The sequence below is a fragment of the Bison bison genome, unplaced genomic scaffold (assembly GCF_000754665.1).
Source record: "Bison bison bison isolate TAMUID 2011002044 unplaced genomic scaffold, Bison_UMD1.0 scf7180017864458, whole genome shotgun sequence".
Classification (NCBI taxonomy): Eukaryota; Metazoa; Chordata; class Mammalia; order Artiodactyla; family Bovidae; genus Bison; species Bison bison.
This window is the reverse complement of record NW_011495020.1, coordinates 5,086,651-5,096,490: the sequence shown is the minus strand read 5'-3', so window position 1 is coordinate 5,096,490 and position 9,840 is coordinate 5,086,651. Positions and strand designations below refer to the sequence as shown.

At 36.8% G+C, this 9,840-nt stretch overlaps 1 protein-coding gene across 1 annotated transcript in view; it reads left to right on the top strand.

Annotated features, from left to right (window-relative positions):
- The first annotated feature begins 2,868 nt into the window (after nt 1-2,868).
- The window catches only part of KIAA1211 (KIAA1211 ortholog), a 185,735-nt gene continuing 178,763 nt past the window's right edge, over nt 2,869-9,840 (top strand). Inside the window, exon 1 of the mRNA XM_010859661.1 lies at nt 2,869-2,968. The gene's annotated coding sequence lies outside the window, so the exon portion shown is untranslated. The remainder of the gene's footprint in view (nt 2,969-9,840) is intronic.

Sequence of the window (9,840 nt, the reverse complement as noted above, 5' to 3'; positions counted from 1 at the left end):
AATAAAATAAAATAAAATAAAATTTTCTATGGACATGTACCTTCATTAACATATGTTAAAGTAGTATATATAATAAACATTTCTTTTACAAAATTTTGTATATATATGTGTGTATATATATATAGATAGATAGTTACTTTGCCTTTCTGATTTAGCTCATTTTGGACATTTTTCCATGTAAGTACATGGAAAACTTCTTTAACATAGTAATCTTAGATGATACAGTGAATAAACTGGCTATGAATTTAATTATATTTTAAAATATATTTTAAAAATTAAATACAAGAGCAATTGTATACATCAGAAACATGGCAATATCTTTGTTTGAAACAGTCTATGCGATGTTTGGAAAATGGTGTTCAGAGCATGAACTTGGTGCTCATATGAATTTACTGGAATCCTTGGAATGATTCCGTATCTTCCACAAATTAGAAACCACTTCATCAGAACAAGCTTAGCTGTAGATAATCTACATGAACTAGTCACCCAAGGGTACCTGGTTTACCGGTAGTTGACATCTCCCAGAAAAGCTTCAGAAAAATAGTAATCATCTGATGGTCATAATAAATGCTCTATTAGGTATGTATAAATTGTGGGGTACCCTTTTCCTGGCCTTAGTGATTGCAGCAATTTCATGGGCTTTTCTAAAACTGGGACCCACTCAGAAGCTGCTCAGGAATCTTACTCAGGTTTGATTTTTGTAACCCAAATCTGCCAATGACTGTTCTGAGCAAGATCAGCTTCAACATGGACTTTTGAAAGTATTCTCCTTGCAGGTGGTGTGTAACTTTGGAGATTTACCTCCTTTTCTGCATTCACCTCTATCCATTTAAATCCCACTTTTATTTCAAGACTCATCAACGAAACACCCCTCTTACCTTCTCCTCTGTTCTGATTGGTTGTAGCATGGATGCTCACACTTCCTTATAGTCTGCTTCATATGTAATGTTGTGAAGTTATATAATGGCTTCTGCATAAGTCAACTATCCTATGGGCTTCTAGAGGACAGACATTTTCTTCCCAGAGAACCCAACACAAGACTAGATGGTCAGTAGTCACTTAATAAGTATATGCTGCTGCTGCTAAGTCGCTTCAGCTGTGCCCGACTCTGTTCGACCCCATAGATAGTGGCCCAACAGGCTCCCCCGTCCCTGGGATTCTTCAGGCAAGAACACTGGAGTGGGTTGCCATTTCCTTCTCCAATGCAGGAAAGTGAAAAGTGAAATTGAAGTCGCTCAATTATGTCCGACTCCTAGTGACCCCATGGACTGCAGCCTACCAGGCTCCTCCGTCCATGGGATTTTCCAGGCAAGAGTACTGGAGTGGGTTGCCATTGCCTTCTCCAACTAAGTACATACTTTAAGTTATTAGGCACTTTCTTGAGTTTTATTTTCTCTCTTTCCTTTTTTAATCAATTAGCTAATACATCTAAATTTGAGCAGCTTAACATCTAAATAAATTCTTAGCGTCTAAAATACATGCTATAGTGTTACTGAGCTATTGGAGAAAAATCAAGGGACCTCTATATGTCCAAGAGGCATCAATATCCATTGGTTGTGGCTAGTAGAGAGCTCTAGTACTGAACAGTTTTGCAGTAGCAACACAGCAGAAAGCTATTAGAGGTCTGATTGCCCTTGTAGCTTGCACTCTTTTTCTGAGTCACTATTTCAGAACTCTGTTAGATTGGCTGGATTTTGTTTCTGACATTTTCTTATACCTGCAATGTGAAAAATATTTATTTCATTAAATACTGGTCATTTATAGATGAGAGCAATCAGTGATGAGGCAAGGATTTTACCTTTGTTTTGAGTACTTATAATAGGTTAATGATTTATAGGTATGAAAACTCCAAAGCACAATGTGTGGTGTGGGCAAAGGGATAATTTTCATCATTCTCATATTATCTTCAAAGGAAGTGCATGTTTGTTGTTGCTGATATTTTTTATTTTATTTGTTCTGAAATTTTAAAAGATGACACTTTGATTTTAGATTCATCAGTCTCATCTCACCGCCCCCATAAAATAATCAACCATTCAGTCAACAAATATTAGGCATGATTGTAAACATGTGAGAGAAAATTAATTTAATTTAACAAATATTTACAGAGCAGTGCCAGTGGAAGAGATACAGCAGTTAACAATAATTGACTGTCTGCCTCTTTGAATTTACAGTCTGTCTGAAAACAAACAGTAAACAGGTAATTACAAAGGTGATCCAGATTAAATGTATATAAACTTAAACTGAATTGATTGATACAAAGATAAATATGATTTAGCCCCCTTTCTGAAGGAGCTTATACCTTAAGTGTTGAAAGAGATATATACAACTTACTAGAATGCCAGGCAAAATAAATCTTGTAGTCGGAGCATAAAAATAGTACTTTGGGGCAAAGATTAGGAAATGATTAATTGGGACCTCAGGAATTGCAAAAAAACTCGGTGAATAAGAAGTCAGCCTAGAAGGGTAGACATTTTGACAGTCAAATGAAGGGAGGAAAGGCATTTTAGATGGTGGTGCTGCTAATTAGTCATACCTCTTATCCACTCCTGTTGGTGACGGGGATTAACATATCTCATCAGCTGAACTGCTCATCAAACTGGATTGAGGAGTATGCCTGGGACCCATGGGACCTACCACATTTCTCCCTCCTCCCCAAGTTCATGTGTCTACTTGATTCAGAGGCACAGCAGCTGGGAACCTTCGTGCTGCCTTCCGGAGGAGGATGTGCTCTGCTGATGTACAAGAGACTCTAAGAAAGGGACCAGCCAGAAGCTGTCATGCCTGAGCATCGCCCTTCTCCCCAGTCAGATGGTTTATGTCTCTTGAGGGGAGGAAATATGAGAAATGGTAAAATGAAAACTTCCGCCTCATTACTTTCCAGGAAAGCAGAACTAAGGGCCGAAGTTCCAATAGTATAGGCAAAGCTGGAAACTGGAGGAGAAGAATAGAAGAAATCCCTCTATACTAGGTAAGAAAATGGACAACCACCCATGATAAATTGCATGACACAAATAAAGAATTCTTTAGAAGGGATGTCAGCGGGTCCCAGAATGGTCAGGGAAGGCTGACTGCATGAAGACGGTAGCACTTGAACTCTGTCTGTGATTCAGATAGAAAGAACAGATTCACACGGTTTTTTTTTAGTAATTTATTATGCCAATAATAAATTCAGTCACTTCAGTCGTGTCTGACTCTGTGTGACCCCATAGACAGCAGCCCTCCAGGCTCCCCCGTCCCTGGGATTCTCCAAGCAAGAACACTGGAGTGGGTTGCCATTTCCTTCTCCAGTACATGAAAGTGAAAAGTGAAAGTGAAATCGCTCAGTCGTGTCCGACTCTTAGCGACCCCATGGACTGCAGCCTACCAGGCTCCTCCGTCCATGGGATTTCCAGGCAGGAGTACTGGAGTGGGGTGCCATTGCCTTCTCCAGTAATTTATTATTTATTTAACATGAAATGAGTTTTTGTTACCACCTTCTACCTTTCTTTTGAGAGGCAAGTGGGATGAAGGAGAGGGGCTTTCTTCTTCATTGGAAACCGGACTTCTGTTTTGAGATGTGATGAAGTAGTCATTGTTCATTCTGACCATGACTTCCATAGTTTACAGATTTTTATTAACTTTCCACTCAGAATACCTTAGTTTTATCCAAGCATTACTTTTACACTCTCAGTTCTCCTTGATCATTTTGATTGCTATTTTCTAGATCTTTTCCTTAAAGCCATTCTTTAAAAAAAAAAAAAATTTATAGACTTGTCACACAGGTTTTTTTGTTCCTTTTTTTTTGATATAGCGTGTATCATATCAACAGAACACAAGCTGAGTTATGTTTTTGCTAAAAAACCGTGTGGCCCTCCAAGCAGTTTCTTAGAACGGTGTGTTATTTGGCAAAGAACGACAGGTCAACTTTGAGAGCTCCAGAGCAGTTCCAGATCAGGGAGCCTCAGGTGGATGAAAAGGAACAAGGAGATAACCAGTGTCCACTGGTAGCACCGCTCCACTCTCCCCGTTGGTGTTGATCAAGTGTCTGGTCTGTTGTCTCCTGACCCCTTCACTTTCTAGTAAAGAAAAACAGGGTCTTATTTAAATACTGTTTTGTGGATGGATGCCAATGCCATTTAAAAAGGTATTGAGTGGGTTGGGATTGAGGAAATATGAAATTGCTTGTTGAAGGAACAGTGAACAGTTGATTGCTCAGGGTGTCTGTGTTTTAACAGTTTCATTGAGGTGAGATTGGCATAAGATAAATGGCACATATTTAAAGTGTGCAATTTCATATTTAAAATGTGCAATTTGATGAGATTTGACATACAAATTCATCTGAACTGTATTCTCCTCTCAGGGAACTTATGAGGAAACTGTCACCACAATCAGGAATATTTCATCCTGCAAAGAATATTCATGCTCCCCTGAAACTCATCCTTCCTTCCATCTCTGTTGCAGACAACTTACATGCTTTCTGTCACAATGAATTAATTTGAATTTTATGTAAATCAAATTATACAATATGTACCCCCCCTTTTTTGGTCTTTTTTTTCTCTCAACATAATAATTTAGATTCATCCATGTTGTGTATATTAATAGTTTGTTTCTTTGTATTGCTGAGTAGTGTTCTCTTGTCACGTGTGTTCTAAGTCACTTCACTTGTGTCCGACTCTCTGCGACCCTATGGACTGTAACTTGCCAGGCTCCTCTGTCCATGGGATTCTTCAGCCAAGAATACTGGAGTGGATTGCTATGCTCTTCTCCAGGGGATCTTCCTGACCCAGGGATCAAATCTTAATCTCTTACTTCTGCTGCACCACTACTGCTACCTAGGAAGCCCAGTATTCTCTAGCATGGGTGTACAATTTTGTTTTTCCACTGATGGAAATTTAAAATAAAGCTGCCATGAACATTCACATGCCAGTCTTTGTTTGGATGTATGCTTTCATTTCTCGTGGATAAAAATGTGTAGGAATGAAGTGGCTGGATTGTATTGTACACATATGTTTAAGCTTGTAAGCTGATAAACTGTTTTCTGAAGTGGCTGTACCGTTGGCATTCTCACTAGCAGTATTTGAGCAGTCCAGTTGCTCCACATCCTCAGCAATGGTTGCTGTTGTCAGTCTTTCTAATTTTAGCTGTTCTAGTGTATATAGTATCTATTTGCGGTTCTAATTTGCATTTGACTGATGACTTTGAGCATTGAACGGTGAATGATGTTTCATGTGCTTATTTGCCATCTGTATATCCTCTTTGGTAAAGTATCTGTTCACATCGTTGGCCTGTTTTCTTACTGGTGACTTTCCTGTTGTTGAGTTATAAGAGTGTATTCTGGATATAAGTATTTCACTGGATAGATATTTTACATTTTCTACCACTTTATGGCTTGCCTTTTCATCCTCTTAAATGTCTTTTCAAGAGCAGCAGTTTTCCGTTTTGATGAAGTCCCCTGTATTGTTTGTTTTACAGCTCTTGCTTGTGTCCTGTTGAGAAATATTTGCCTAATCCAAAATATTTTCTTCTAGAGGTTTTAGTTTTAGATTCTACATTTAGATCTGTCATCCGTTTCATGTTAATTTTAGTTTATGATGTGAGATAAGGATTGAGCAAGGTTTTTTTTTCCTTATGCATATACTCCCTGAGTTGCCCTCATACTTCTGTTGAAATCAGTTGGCATATACGTATGTGTTTATTGATGATTCTCTATTCTGTTACATTCTTTGTTAGTCTGTTTTTACACCAATATCACTCTGTTGTGACTAGTGTAGCTTTATAATAAGTCTTGAAAACACACTTCCAACTTTGTTCTTTTTCAAAAATATTTTTTTGCTCTTCTGAGTCCCTTATTTCTATAGACATTTTAGAATCTCTTTTCTACCAAAAAAAATTGTTTGCAAGGATTTGAGGTTGATTGGGGTTATGTTAAATCACTAAATCAATTTAGGCGAAAATTGACATTTTACCAGTATTGAGTCTTCCAGTCCATGAGCATGAATAAATAGTGTATTTTGTTAGGTCATCTTTAATTTCTCTCAGTAGTGTTTTAGAGCTTTCAGTGTATATCTTGTGTATCTCTGTCACATTGTCCCCATTTTAATATTCTTTTAATACTGTTAATGGTATTGATTTTCAAATTGCAGGTTGCTAATATCTAGAAAAATAATTTTTCGGTATTTTTAACAATTTAATGAATTTATTCATTTTTGGCTGTGCTGAGTCATCGTTGCTACTTGGGCTTTTCTCTAGTTGCTGTGAGCAGAGGCTACTTTTTGTTGCAGTACATGGGCTTCTCATTACAATGGCTTCTCTTTTTGTGGAGTACAGACTCTAGGGAACAGGGAGCTCAGTAATTGTGCTTCTGGGCTCTGGAGCACAGCCTCAATAGTTGTGACACATGGGCTTAGTTGCTCTGTGGCATGTGGGATCTTCTCAGACCAAGGATCGAACCCATGTCTCCCACATTGGCAGGCAGATTCTTTACCATTGGGCCCCCAAGGAAGCCTTAATTTTTTCTGTATTGATTTTGCATCATGTAATATTACTATGCATACTTATTAGTGCTATAGTTTTTAATACATTTCTTATGATTTTCTATGAGTATAATGTCCTCTACAAATAAAGACAATCTTACTGTTCTTTTTCAAACTGTATGCCATTTCTCTTTCTTGCTTTATTGAACTGGCTGTTATTTTCTTGATAGTGTTCTATAGAACTGGTGAGAGCAGACATCCTGGCTTTGTTCATGATCTTGGGAGAAAATTCAGTCTTTCACCATTAGGTATGTTGTTAGCTGTAGATATTTCATAAATGTTCTTTATTCTTCTGTTTCTAGTATGCTGAAAGCTTTTATCATGGGTGAATGTAGATTTTGTTAACTCTTTTGTCTATATTTATTGAAATTGTCATGTATTTTTCTATTTTAGGCTGATGATATGGTAAAATAAATTGATTTTTGATTGTTGAAGCAGCTTTGGATTCCTGAAGTGAAATCCACTTGGTCTTTGTATTTACCTGTTTATATATTGTTAGACTTTATTTGACACATATTTTTGTGCATACATTCATGAAGGGGATAGGTAGATAGGGTGTTTTGCTTGTTTTTGTTTCTTGCTTTTAGTGTCTTTGGTTTTGGGGTCAGTGTAATGTTGGCTTCATGGAATGAATTGGAGAGTGTCTTTCATTTTCTGAAAAAGTTTTGTAGATTAGTATTATGTCTTCTTTAAATGATAGGTGGAATTAATAAGTGTTAAGTTGCTAAAAGAGTAGATCCTAAAAGTTCTCATCATAAGAAAAAAAAGTTTTTGTTTTTAAATTTTCTTTCCTTTTCTATGTTTTTTTTTTTTTTTTTGCGTTTAAGTAAGATAGTAGTTGGAGAAGGAAATGGCAACCCACTACAGTGTTCTTGCCTGGAGAATCCCATGGACAGAGAAGCCTGGTAGGCTGCAGTCCATGGGGTCACACAGAGTTGGACATGACTGAAGCGACGCAGCAGCAGCAGCAGCAAGATGGTAGTTGTTGGTTAAAATTATTGTAATAAATCATCTAATAATATAGGTCAAATCATTATATTCTATACCTTGAATTTATGCAATGCTATATGTCAATTATATATATTGCAATAAAACTGAAAGAAAAAGAATAACAGCTGAGTCTACAATTATTTTTGTGGAAATGACTTTAAAAATTCAGTTTCTTTAACAGCTATTGAGATTTTCAAGTTATCTGTTTATTTCCAAAAAAGTTATTGTAGCTTATGTATTTATGGAATTCATCCATTTTATTGAATTTTTCATTGCCATCTATTAATGTTTTTTAAAAGCTATGTAGTGATGTCTCTTTTCTCATTCCTGATCTTGATAATTTATGTCTTCTCTCTGGTTTTTATCTCATCAATCTGGGTAGAGATTTACCAATTTCATTGCTTTATGTTCCCACAGTGTAGTAGAGTTCTTTTTTTCTCCACACTTCTCCAGCATTTATAATACGTAGACCTTTTGATGATAGCCATTCTGATCATTGTGAGGTGATACCTCACTGTGGTTTAGAATTAGTGATGCTGAGCATCTTTTCATGAGCCTATTGGCCATCTGTATGTATTCTTTGGAGAAATATATATTTAGGTCTTGTGCACATTTTTGATTGAGTTGTTTGGTTTTCTGATACTGAGTTGTATGAGATTTTTATATATTTTGGATGTTAACCCCTTTTTGGTCACATCTTTTGCAAATATTTTCTCCCATTCCATAGGTTGTTTTTTCATTTCATTGATGACTTCTTTTGCTCAACAAAAGCTTTCGATTGTGATTAGGTTCCATTTGTCTGTTTTGCATTTATTTCTTTTGCCTTGGGAGACTAGTCTAAGAACATATTGCTATGATTTATGTCAGAGAATGTTTTGTCTATGTTCTCTTCTAGGAGTTTTATGGTGTCATGCCTTATATGTAAATCTTTAAACTATTTCGAGTTTGTTTTTTTAAATGTTATGAGAGAGTGTCCTAATTTCATTGCTTTACGTGTAGCCATCCCGTTTTCCCAACACCACTTACTAAAGAGACTATCTTTTTTCCACTGTATATTCTTGCCTCCTTTGTCATACATTAATTGATCACAGGTGTGTGGGTTTATTTTTGCACTTTATCTTCTGCTCCATTGATATATATATATTGCTAGATATATATATTGGCACAAATATATGCTGTTTTGATTACTGTAATTAAAGCTACCATAAAACTATCAGCTTGTTTTTCATTTGTCTCATTTGTTCTTTGCCCTCATTTCTTCTTTTCCTGCCTTCTTTTAGCCTTAAGTTTTTTTGTTTTATGGCAGGATTAAGTATTTTTATGATTCTACTTATCTTTGCTTATTGGCTTATCTGTTGTATTTTTGTGGTTGCTCTAGGATTTATTGTGTACCCAAGTAATAATATATCACCTCACATATACTATAAGAATCTTAAACAGTATGCTTCTGTTTCTCCCTACGTACCCTTGTATACTGTTATCATACATTTTACTTCTACATTATTTGCTGTTCTAAGCCCTGTAATTTATTGTTATTTTTACTTTAAGCATTTAATTATCTTTTAAAAATGCTTTAAATTTGAGAAAAACGAACATTTGTGTTTACTCCCATATTTCCTGGTTTTGGTACTTTTTATGTTTCTGTGTACATTCAGATTTTCACCTGGTATCACTTTTCTTCTACCTAAACTTCCCTGTAGTGCTGTTCTGCTGGTGATGCATTTTATTTCACCTTTATTTTTGAAAGATATAGAATCGTACATTCAGTTCAGTTCAGTGGCTCAGTCGTGTCCGACTCTTTGCAACCCCATGGACTGCAGCATGCCAGTCTTCCCTGTCCATCACCCGCAGTGTGCTCAAACTCATGTCCATCGAGTTGGTGATGCCATCCAACCTTCTCATCCTCTGTTGTACCCTTCTCCTCTTGCCTTCAATCTTTCCCAGCATCAGGGTCTTTTCCAATGAGTCAGTTCTTTGCATCAAGTGGCCAAAGTATTGGCCAAAGTAATTCTACATTAGCAGGGTGGTTTTTCTCCTTCAGACTTTACAAATATAATATTACTCTTATCTAGCCTCTATTGAAATCCATTATCATTCATTATTCTTTTTTGTGTGTGTGCACTCCTGCTCTCAGTCATGTCTCACTCTTTGCGATCCTGTGGACTGTAGCTTGCCTGCCCACCAGGCTCCTCCGTCCGTGGAATTTTCCAGGCAAGAATGCTGGAGTGGGTTGCCATCTCCTGTGTCAGGGGATCTTCCAGACCCAAGGATTGAATCTGCGTCTCTTGCATCTCCTACATTGGCAGGCAAATTCTTTACCACTAGCACCACCATATAC